Source organism: Malaclemys terrapin, chromosome 1, assembly GCF_027887155.1.
Source record: "Malaclemys terrapin pileata isolate rMalTer1 chromosome 1, rMalTer1.hap1, whole genome shotgun sequence".
Taxonomy (NCBI): domain Eukaryota; kingdom Metazoa; phylum Chordata; order Testudines; family Emydidae; genus Malaclemys; species Malaclemys terrapin.
In genome coordinates, this window is record NC_071505.1 from 220,856,383 (window position 1) to 220,868,915 (window position 12,533).

At 45.6% G+C, this 12,533-nt stretch overlaps 1 non-coding gene across 1 annotated transcript; it reads right to left on the reverse strand.

Annotated features, from left to right (window-relative positions):
- Nucleotides 1–5,797: 5,797 nt before the first annotated feature.
- Nucleotides 5,798–5,870, reverse strand: TRNAR-UCU (transfer RNA arginine (anticodon UCU)). The gene has a single exon. It is a non-coding gene; the product is annotated as a tRNA-Arg (tRNA).
- Nucleotides 5,871–12,533: the final 6,663 nt, after the last annotated feature.

Consider the following 12,533-nt stretch of genomic DNA (forward strand, 5'->3'; position numbering starts at 1 on the left):
CAAGTGATTACATGGCCTTTGTCACCATGACATCTGAACATAAATCTCTTGAAGCACATGGCAGTGTGGGAAAGCGTGCAGTGATGCCACCCATGCAGTGTATGTTCTGCACATAAACTGGAGTCTTCAGCCTCTAAGGCTGTCGATCTGACCCCTTCCATCAGCACTAAATTCACTTTCATGGACAAAAGGAGAACTCTCCCCAGAGAGCCTGAATAAGTAAGGAGTCAGGTGCACACATTTGACAAGTGAAATAAAAATGTCAGTGCAACCCTATTAGTTCTAGACAACTCTGGTTTAAATAAAGTAAACTTTGTCTCTCTCCAGTCAGCAGGTCACGGTGAAATGGGCAGCCAAGTTCAAACCTGGCCTATTACTTTGTGAGTAACTGACAGGGAAGAGAAGACAAGTACTTCAACTCAGTAGGGAATAGCTGCATGTGTAAGACTGAAGCAAGGACAGAGTAGTAGTTCAGCACTAACTGAGCTGCAGGCAGCAGGCTAGTCCTTGGAATAATTCTCACTAACAAGGTCCCAGTATAACACCTGGAATTTGAACCCTTCATATGTTACTAGAATCTTTTGTATAAATACTGGTACATGAATAACATTCCTGTCTTATAAGCGACATTAAGATAAAAATGATGGGATGGGCCTTTAAAATGTGCTTTTTGTTTTGTTTTGTTTTTTAAAATCCTGGCACAGAATCAAATGCTTCACTCGAGAACAGGAGTCCAGTTTCCACTGCAGTCAAAGGGGCTGTAGCCGTGTCAATGAACACAAGTCCCGTCCCGTTATTAAGGGTCAGTATTTTAAAAGGACAATTGAACATTAAAAGTCCCACATCTCTTCAGTTTTTATGAGTGCCTCCGACCTCTGGAATTTTGCACTCGCTCTGTACTTAGACCTTGCCGAAGCTCTGCTCTCTGTCACACTGGTACAAACCTGAATAACCTCATTGTGGCTAGTACAACACTAATAGTTATGCCAGATTCACACTAGTATAAATGAGTGCAGAATTTAACCCAGTGTCACTCCAACTTTAACTGATGTGCACTTGCCAGCCAGATTTGCCTTTGATGCCCTTTTGATTTTTTAAAAAACAAAATCTTTCTTTATTCTGTCCCTCAGCCTTGACACTGATACAGTATCTCTTCCAGCTCAGAGAAGTGCCACACAAGGAAGAGGTGGCAGGAGTCTAACGGGCCCATGTGAGGAGGCTGAGGAAGTCAGGCAGCCCTCCTGTTCAGTATAAATCTTAATCCCCTCAGACAATTGCCTGCCTTTCCTCCTAGGCTGTGTATAGGGAGGAGATGTAACTGTCAGACTATGAGGGAGGGGATTATCATTTTAATTTCAGGTCCAAGGAATGTTAGGGTATGCAGATGGCAGCAGAACAGCAAGCATAAGGAAAAGGGAGAGCAGGAGGAGACAAACTGAATAAATTTCCCATCTTTGTTTAATGGTAAGAGCCAAAGATCCTCTGCATCCACCCGTCCCCCAGTATGGGGGTGGTACCACCAGCAAATCAGATTAGTGCCTGATAAAAGGGGAAATGACAGATGTCTGAAATGGGTATTAAAAATAAAATGATGTACCTCAAAGGACCACCTTGGTCCGGTGGTCAGGGCACCAGCTTAGGGTTTGAGAGATGGAAATTCAAGTCCCTGCTTTGCCCCAGAATTCCTGTGTGACTTTGGGCAACTCACTTAGCCTATTTCCCATCTGTAAAATGGGGATAATAATGCTTCCCTACTTCATGGTTGATAGAATAAACACATTAGATTGTGAGGTGCTGGGATACTACGGTGATGTGAGCCACGCCGTTGCAGATAGATCTGTAGCCTGAAAAAGTCCATTGTTTAAAAATAACCATTTGTACAATAGTCTACTAAATCGATGCCACGTGGCGCTTGCCGCTCCAATGAGTTATACTAAAAAATGGGCCACAGGATCCTCTTCAGATTCAGGTTAGAATTAGATTAGGGTTTGGAGCTCAGGTCTCAAAACAAACCCATAGGAGGCCTCTGATTTGTGTCTCGTGGCTCAGAAAACTTATAAGAAGCTAGGAGTATACTTGGTCACCACAGCAGACTAGGGGATCAATAGGCAGTGAAGGCCTTTCACATGGGTCACCATGCTTTTACACTAGCTCCGGCCCCTCAGCATGCCTTCCTCTTCCCCTTGATGCCATGGCAACACCAAGCACCAACCCTCCCCCACCCCGAGCCACTGGTACCCCTGTTACTTCTCTTAAAAAGGAGGATCCCTGCTGCGGTGGGGGATCTGTGGGAAAGGTAATTCAGCTCTAGGCACTTCCCAACCCCGTGTGGTGGCCTGGAAAGCAGAGAAGGACAATGCTGCAGAGGCAGCTGATCTTCTCCCCTCCCACCCACGTCTACATGGGAGGGTTTCGATCTGGAGGCACAATCTGGTACTTGCAGAAGTTAATTTAGAACAGAAATACGATTATATGGTCTAAAATTACCTATCTAGCAAAGATTAGCATGGTGTATCTGGAATTTCTTTCACTTGCTTCCAGTCACCCAGTATGAGGCATTGTTCATTTGGCAGGAGTATCAAAATGCCAGCCGAAGCAGAACTTTTTGGAACTTAGAAAATACTCACAGCACAATTAAGTTAATGTAAATCCATTCTAATTGGATCAGCAAGAACTATGCTGAATGGCTTGATTATTACATTGAACAAACAAACAAAAATTGCTATGGCTGTTTATATATGCCTAAAATCAAAATACTGCCAACTTTCCCACCCATCTGTTTTATGTGGGTCTCTTAAATATATCCAGATGGACTTTTTATTAAGAATTTCAACTTTGAAATTAGGAGCATATTGTTACTTTCAGCAAAGTAGGACACGGGTTGCATAACTAGGTCATCTAAAATCCAAATATTTGCTGCGTGTCAGCACTTGTGAACTCTTTCTCTCCTTTTTTTTTAAGTATGGGAATTCTCCAACAAAGAGGTTACCAGATGAAAAGTTCCATAGACCAGAGGTCCCTGGGAATCTATTTGCTTCACTTTCATTCTTGTTCTTTGAACATAATGCTCTTGTAGAGACAGAAGAGTGAAACTAGACTTTTATGGGGTGGGGGTGGGAGAGAGGTGTATATTTATTTAAGAGGCATTAAAGGCTGTGGTTCAGTACTTTAAATAATGTTGTCCTGCCTGTTGCCATCATGTTTACATGTTTAAAATATGCACCGCTCTGAAGTGAAAACTGAAGAACTGTGTGACCAAAGGCTCTCCATTCTGTGCAGCGCTTCCTGGTCACAACATAACAGTGCAGTTAAAAAGTCACTGGTAGCTGGATCAAACCCACTTAAAGTTGACCATTTCATTTTATTAAATGTGAGAGAGTGTGCCTGTTAGAATATAGATATTCAGGTCTGCCTGTAAAGGCCTATACTTTAAAAACTTAGGTGTATTTTTATCACCTAGCTAGTTATAGAGGTATAAAACAAAGAATCAAAATCACAGTCCGCCTGTGTATGGGCCTTCTCTCACTAGGATAGTCTGAGGCCTTGTTCTCAGGGAACAGAGAATAGGGAACAGGGACACGGGGTAAAGGCTCTGCGGCATCAGAGCTGGGAATGGGGACATGGGGTAAATGCTCTGCGGCGTCAGAGCCGGGAAAGGGGATGTGGGGTAAACGCTCTGCGGCATCACAGCTGGGCAGGGAACACTGGGGAACAGACTCTATCGGCGTATAGAGATAAGCCCGACTGGTGTGAAGGGCTTCAGAATATGCTTGCTTGGAAACTAACCCCAATAAACATCGCATTGTCTGCGCTTCGGACTTCTGGTCTTATGCTGCTTGCTGTCTGCATGACAAGAACCAGGGAAGTGGGGGGGTTGAGGGAAAGCCCTCTAACAGTGCCACTTCAGCAAATGCCAGAATATTGATCACTTTTAATCTTGCTGGTTGCAGAAGGGAACAGATAAAGCAAGTGTATATATTGCAAGCAATGGTGCACAATGGCCTGCTCATTTCTCAGGCAATAAATACATGTCCGTGTTTATACAATGGCTAACTACCTTCACCCTCCTGATTAGCACACGAGAATCTTCCTATTCATATCTTAGAGCAGTGGTTCTCAAACTAGGGCCACCGCTTGTTCAGAGTGGTGGGCCGGGCCGGTTTGTTTACCTGCCACGTCCGCAGGTCTGGCCGATCGCGGCTCCCACTGGCCGCGGTTCGCCGCTCCAGGCCAATGGGGGCTGCAGGAGGGCCGGCCAGCACATCCCTCGGCTTGCGCCGCTAGGGGTTTGCCCTAATTTGAGAACTACTGCCTTAGAGCATATGATTTCAATTACAGGAGGGATGCTTCATTTTAAACATCACTTTCTGGGGGTGTTAGGCAACATATCCTTCCATAAAACAGGGTGATCAAGATTTATCCACTGGTCATTGATGCCTTTTGTTGTATTGTGCCTAGATATAACTTAAATCACCTACAATATAAACTCATAAGCATGCAAGAGAAAATGTTAGTAATGAAAATGTATGTATTTGTCCCTAACACTTTCAGAGGATTTCCTATTCAGATGCTAATAAATAAGTTTTTAAAACTAGCATTGAAAGAACTCAGTGTGGGTCTTTCATGACCTACACCAGAGGTCTCCAAACTATGGGGCACGCCCCCACTAGGGTGCCACCTAACTCCACCATGCCCCTAGCTCTGCTCCAGCTCTGCCCCCAGCTGCAGTCCCGGGCCCTGTGCCAGACCCTGTCCCCAGCGTCGAGATGGCTTCACACCCAGCTGGGGCCCTGGCTGCCAGCCCTGGGCCCAGGTGCTGCCCCCATGGCTCCGTCCCCATTCCCACCCCCAGCTGTGACCCCAGCCTCAGTCTCCTTCCCCCTGTCTGCCCCCCACACAGGAGCTGCAGCCTGGCTCCTGGCCCTTGCTCCAGGGGGTGGAGGCAGAGGGGTATAGACGAGGGGAATGGGGGGCATAACTCTCAAAAGTCATGGGGACCAGTGACCTACACAGATTCCACAGCTGAGCCAGATCATTTTCTAGAAGCTTTGGCATACTTCTGGCATGGCGATGACTAGCTCTTCTCGGCTCTAAGTCTCTGTGCTTTGTCTTGGGATGGCTTCGCCTGCCATCTTAAGGCATTCTCATCCACTGTAGGGATGTGGAAAGACACTGAGACGTGATGCTGCAAGAGAGAGGGAGGGAGAGCTGCGCTTCATGGTCAGGGGGTCAGTCCACACAGGTTTTGGCATGTAGGCAGCAAAGCAGCTGTGCTTGTGTATTTGTGGCCGAGAGATGAAGGTGATGGAGTAGTAATCCACTGAGTGTTGCCCGCGGAGCTTAGAATCCCGTCGACTATGCACCTTCCCTTTTGCCAGCCTTGTGTTTTTCAAAAATGGCGGACGGGCCTCTGGATATCAGAGACATTTGCAAGGGGCCTTTGGTGCTCCTGCAATGCCCCGCAGCGCTAAGAAGTTGCCAGCTGGCCCTTCCCCAGCAGGGCTTCCTGAAATAGAAGAGTGTGGTGGTCGCTCTTTCATCTTTCTGCCAGACATGCTGTGCTTGGGGGCGATCTTTCCCTGAGACTCAAGAGAGCCAGAAAGCCCAACTTGTCTGCAGTCCATGGAGGCAGGAGAGCGAGAAAAGAGAGAGCCCTGCTTTGCCTGCAAGGGTCTCAGGAAGCTGCCCACTTTCCCACAGACTGTCAAGTAGCTTCCAAGCCATGGTAGCTGAAGGAGTTGCCATCTGCCTTGTCAGACCAAGGGCTGTAAGTATAAGCAACAGCCTGAGAAAAGAACACCCCAGGTGGGACTTGAACCCAAAATCCCTGGCTTAGAAGGCCAGTGCCTTATCCATTAGGCCACTGGGGTGGGTACCAAGTCCTAATTTTCTCTGGTGAAAGTGGACAGATGAGACAGGGGCTGACATATCACTATGGAGAGCTTCATTCGTATGGAAGGGAAGAAGCGAGCCTTTGAGGCCTTGGCCAAGGACTGCTGCGGGACGCTGCCACCCTCAGACCATGCGTAGTCCTCCACTCTGGACACAGACAGGCTCTTTTATTGACTAGCTGAGCCAGGTCATTTTCTACAAGCTTTGGCATACTTCTGGCATGGCGATGACTAGCTCTTCTCGGCTCTAAGTCTCTGTGCTTTGTCTTGGGATGACTTCGCCTGCCATCTTAAGGCATGCTCATGCATTGTAGGGCTGTGGAAAGCCATTGAGACATGATGCTGCAAGAGAGGGAGGGAGAACTCTGCTTCATGGTCAGGGGGTCAGGTCTCGCAGGTTTTGGGGTGTAAACCAAGTCACACACAGGTGAAGGCAATGGAGTAGAAATCAATTGGTTGTTTCCCATGGAGGTTAGAATCCCATCAACTACGGGTCCTGCCTTTTGCCAGCCTTGTGTTTTTCGAAAGTAAGTGAGGGGAGGAAGAGCTAGCGATGGAGGGAAGGGGGATGGAGTGAGTGTGGGTGGGGCCTCGGGGGGGGGGCAAGTGCATGGTCTCAAGGAAGGGGCAGGTGATGGGGTGAGGGTGTCTGGGTTTGTGCAATTAGACAGTTGTCAACTATAGAACTAGAAGGTAGGGAAGAGGCTCAGGGAAAGGCTGCAAGTTTTAGGAGGGAATGGACCTTGGCTGCTGACTAGAGGGTCCTTGAGATGGAACCCAAAGTAGAAGGTGCTCCCGGTTCTCCTGCCAGTGACTGAGGGAGTGGCACTATGGTGCAGTGAATGGGAAGAGTGCCTAGGATTGCTGAAGGAAGATTTTTGCACCCAGAAGGGGAAAATGCCCATAGAGACCTTGCTGGAGGGTCAACTCATGAACAGGGGTGCTGGAGCAATTTCTATAGTGGGGGTGCTGAGAGCCATTGAAGCTGTAAACCCTGTATATAATGGAAACAACTTCAAGCCAGGAGGTTCGAGAGCATTCCCAGCACCCTTAGTTCCAGCCCTTATAGTCATGAAGAGGCAGCAGCAGCTTGTGGAGTGAGAGAGGGGCTGTAGACCAAAAGAGAGGCAGAGAGATACTGTGCAACAGTGGGAAGAGGTATCAACCTCATGAAGCTAATCCCCAGAATGGTGAGAAGAAAGCACTGTCCTAGTAATGAGTTGAGCATCCCGTCACATGTAGTTAGTGCTACTATTTGTAAAATGGCGCTTCCAAGTATGATAGACAAAACTATCATTTAGGGGGCTAAAGGATGATGTTTGGAATATATGGATGTAGTGGAACTACAGGTTAACATCCTACAGTGTCAAGTCAGCTCTTTGTTCTGAGGTAGCTATGCTTTGCTCTGTGGCTCTTTCAGATGACATCTGAAACACTTTTGGTGCCAGACAGGGGTGAAAGTAACTTAAAGGACTTACCAGTACGCCGAAGTCCTGAGCGGGGGCGTGGCCTCAACCGGAAGAGGCGGGGACATTTCAAGATTTAAAGGCCCTGGGGCTCAGGCTATCGCTGGGAGCCCCAAGGCCTTTAAATCTACCAGTTGCAGAGGCGGCTGGGAGCCCCGGGGCTCAGGGGCGAATTAAAGGGCCCAGGGCTCCCCCCCAGTGGCTGGAGCTCCGGGCCCTTTAAATCACCACCCAAGCCTGGCTGCCGGAGCTCCGGTGGTGCTTTAAAGGGCCCGGGGCTACCCGCAGTGGCTGGAGCCCTGGGCCCTTTAAATCACCGTCGCAGAAGCCGGTCCAGTCCGGCACGGCATACTGGCTCTTGCCGGTATACTGTACCGGCTTACTTTTACCTCTGGTGCCAGATTTTAAAGATATTTAGGTACTTAATGATGCGTATAAGCAACCAGCAGGATTTTTCAAAAGCACCTATCTGCATCCTTAGGCACCTTTAAAAACTAACCCTTAGCTGAACAGAATGGGCACCTTTTGTAAGTCTGGGAGCTTTGCCCTTGTATCTTACTACTTGTGTAGTCAAGTATACCTTTCTAAAAGGGAGTGTAAATTTCTGGCACTAATGTAAAGAAGCAGAGAATGCCACTAAAGCAGAATTCCCACTGCACTGGGGGATTAAGTTAGTCGTAAGGCATTGAGGAACTGAGCCTGTTACATAAACTTCAGTCACTGGGCTGAAGCAGCCTTATCATAGCAGCTTCCACAGCTGCTGTGTGTCCTGGGGAGGAAGATTTCTTCCCTGTGTCACCACTCATCTACCTGGTTTGGCTAACTGGAGTGAACTGGGGTTCTGGGTTTGGCCTGTGAAGCAGATAGACCATATATAACAGATACTTTATACATTTTATTTCTATTAAATAAAATTCACTTGCTCACTCTGGTGAATAAATAAGACCAGTGCATAATTAATAGAATAAATCTAAAGAAAGGAAATTCTCTAGTTTATTTACTATACAATTTCTCTAAAGTATCCCCTTTATTTTTAGAATAGTGAGGAAAACACTTAGTTTTGGCTGCCTTTTGTGTCCATATATGCAGTGATGTTGGCCCCAGGATATTAAAGAGACAATGTGGGTGAGGTAAAATCTTGTATTGGACCAACTTCTGTTGGTGAGAGGGACAGGCTTTCGAGCTTACACAGAGCTCTTCTTCAGTTCTGTGTAACTTGAATGCTCATCTCTCTCACCAACAGTTGGCCCAATAAAAGATATTACCTCACCCACCTTAGTTTTCCTTATTCTTGTGCGGATTTAAAACTCTTCTAAAGTGAAGAATACATTGTAGGAAATAGGCTGAACAGCTTTATGCAAAAGTTTCTATTCAATTTACTGTAAAATAGAGAGAGCATTCAGTTTTCCTTCTCGCTAGTTGATTGACTGGGTCTTCTATCAAAATGTCTGGAAATGCTCTAGCAAATTGGGATTTGCTCCATAAACTAGAGAAGAGTTTTGAACGTCTTAAAAACTTTAAAGCTAGTAAAAATTTTGAATTTTTTCCTTTCTCCACTGTAGTCAGGATTTTGGAACAGGAGGCCATGACATACAAGTCACTTAGGGCAGTGGCTCTCAACCTTTCCAGACTACTGTATCCCTTTCAGGAGTCGGATTTGTCTTGCGTACCCCCAAGTTTCACCTCACTTGAAAACTACTTGCTTACAAAATCAGACATAAAAATACAAACTATCACAGCACACTATTACTGAAAAACGGGTTACTTTCTCATTTCTACCATATAATTATAAAATAAATCAATTGGAATATAAATATTGTACTTACATTTCAGTATATAGTTTATAGAACAGGATAAACAAGTAACTGTATGAAATTTTAGTTTGTACTGACTTCGCTAGTGCTTTTTATGTAGCCGGTTATAAAACTAGAGAAATATCTAGATGAGTTGATGTACCCCCTGGAAAAACCTCTGTGTATTCCAAGGGGTATGTGTACCCCTGGTTGAGAACCACTGACTTAGGGTATGCCTACCCAGCAATTAGACACCTGTGGCTGACCTGTGTCAGCTGACTCAAGGTCACAGGGCTCAGGCTGTGGGGCTGTAAAATAGCAGTGCAGACATTCAGGCTCGGGCTGGAGCCTGGGTTCTGGGACCCTCCCCCGTCACAATATTTCAGCCCCTTAGCCTGACCCCCTAAAGCCTGAGTCAGCTGACATGAGACAGCCATGGGTGTTTAATTGCTGTCTAGACTGAGTGTTAGAAGAAAGCTGTGCTATGGTTGCTATACCTGCTTACGGCTAAATTGTGGCTGAAAGCACAGAGTTGGGAGGGGGGGGCGTGCTGAGAAAGGTGGTATGCCCAGGGGAGCACCTGGGGCTTGCAGGCACTAGTTACCCCATTAATACCACTTTGTAGAATGTGGTGTCAGCTCCACCTGCTTTGGGCTAGCTCCTGTGGCCGTGCCATGTCCCCCGTTTCTTATACCACTCAACACAACTGGGAGTTCCTAGCAATGTAGGTAGAGACGCTTGGTGATTGTGCTCAGGCTGCCTGAGCATCTTAAAAGCTCAGCACCCAGAACTACAGTTCAGTGAGACTTGAGGATGTTCACACCCTTTTGGGAGGCTCACGCCAATTCTGCGAGGGGCAGAGTGGGCAAGGATTGGAACTGTGCCTGGCCCCTGTACAGGGGTATGATGCAAGGAAAGGAAATGTTCCTTGTACCTGCTATCGATCTCTCCTATTCTGCAGGGCCAGGTACAACCACCCCTTTAGCTGGGGCAAACACTCTAAAAAGAGGTTTTAGAGTTACCACACAGCAACTGGAGCAGACTGAGGGAAATACATGATCAGCCTCTATTTATAACTTTTTCCCAGACTTTGTTAATGAGCTGTCATGTGCACAGAATTCTTTGTGTGTGTGTGTGCGTGTAAAATGCTTCAAAGTTGAGGAGAGAAGTCTACAAGGGTCCCTTGTTTAAAGTGTTCTGTCTTTCATACTGTACTATGTATGTGTGTAGTACATACAGTACTAAGAGCCTTCAGTGTGCCAAGATGTCCACCAGGAGACTGTCAAAGCTCACAAATGGTAAGTGAATGCTAAAGCAAAACTGCTCTCTGGTAAGTTTATGCATTAAAGGCCGATAACTGACTTGAAAATGTTGAGCTACGAGAAATACGAAGGAAGCACAGAATAATAGCTTGGTAAACCAACTCAGAAAATGAAATTAGCCCCTTGTGTGAGCGCATGCCTCAAAAAACCCCCACACAAAAACAAAAAACCCCCCCAAAAGAAATTCCAAAAGTCAAGGCCAACTTTTCTTAAAATGTACTGCATCTCTTGGTATCTGCATGTAACAACAAAAAGAGCAAGGATAGCCACCGGCTAACTGAAGAGAATTAGTACATCTCTGTCAACATGTACTTATGGGGCTAAATTCTATGCTGGTTTACACTCTGCATATCCACTGAAGGCGATACACTTGCATGTAGTATAAATGATACAGAATCTGGAATCTGACCCATTGTGTTCAGTAGGCTTTTTTTTAATTAGGTGTCAGACTACTTGGCTCAGATATATGGCTCATCCCTGGGATGGCACGTTCCTACTGCCTTTCTTCGCAAACAGTTGAGGTGGCTGTTGAGAGGTGGAACTTGTTGCAAACTAAGTTTCTGGTTACAATAGAGATGATAGCAAAATAATTTTTGTTTGTGAACTTTCTATGGCCATGCTTTTGTTCTCACTGAGGCAGATAGTAAAACGTCAATTGATTTCAGGAGGAATATGATCCAGCCCATTCAGGCTCAGCATCTCGCTTTGACCTTAGTGGGAGTTGCTGGTGCTTGACATGACTCAGAATTGTGAATGTAAAGGTCACTTTCCAACTAATGTGAGTGTCCATAACTCAAACTACACAGCTGTGAATGGGGAATGTTGTTAGCTTTTTTTTAAAAAGGGCGAGCTCAGGATTGGTTTAAATGGGCTGGACTTCAATACTAACAAATGTATGGCGGGTAAATAATCATATTTGCCATGTGTCTTTATAGGATTTATTGTGCCCACAATACCAAGGAGAACATTCTGTTCTGAACAAAGGTTAAGTAAAGCCTGAATGTATTAATGCAAAGAAATCAATTATGAAAATGGGAACTGAAATTGTAAACAGAACTGTGTGACAGCAACGACCCCTTTAGAAGCCATGGACCCCTGGGTCTACAATCCTGACCAGACATTGCATAGCTCTATGGAAGAAGGCAGCAGGTCCTGTGTATTTGCAATTCAAGTTAAAGATGAGGACTTAGTTGTGCATAGAAGCATAGGCAAATTCTTGGAGTTTATGCAAGTTATTCTGCTGAATTACTTTATCCAGAGGATTATATAGATTATTTATTCTATGGATTTTTACACCGGTTTGGATCTACTGCAATAACAAAGAGCTGATCATTTCATTTCATTTAAGTATCTATATTTAATTTGTTAAACAAACATAGTATGACTTCTGCTTTGCAGTCCCACATAGTTTTGTATTTCTTTGTACACATACAGGGAATGAGGAAGTCAAACTTCATGTTGGCGTCCATCTGCAATAGAGCTTAGAATCAAATTTAGTGGGGGAAAAAATACCAAACTTCCATTTTCTTTTCCCCCGCTCTGGATCACTTGTAAGAGGTGAATATAAAGTATCTCTCCTAACTCTCCCCACTACCCCAAGAAAACATTTTTGCACCCAATTAAGATACTTTTATATCACCAAAAGTTTAACTTACATGCTGTGGGGTCAGAAGGGTGGAGCTGGTAGGAAAAATAACCACCAAGAGACTGCACAATGATGTATAATTAAACTGCCCTTTTTTCAGGTTGATTTTTTTTCTCTGTTACAGCCTACCTCTTCTAACCGATTGGTGTGTAAATTACACCGTTGCTTCCATTTGATCCCTGCAGTGTACTGAAGCCATTTTAAATCTCCTATTCTCTCTTCACACCAAGTAAAGTACAGGTGGTGTAGCCTTCTATCACAGGATGACACTGGCTCTTTAAAAGGGCGCAGGGTCAGAGCACCTGTGCCTGGCCAGCTAATCCCAATTAAGTTTTAAAGAGGGCACCTGAGCCAGAGAGCTCTATGGAGCAGGAGGCAGTTCCCGTGAGGGAGAGGGGAGAAAAACACTGCGAGTC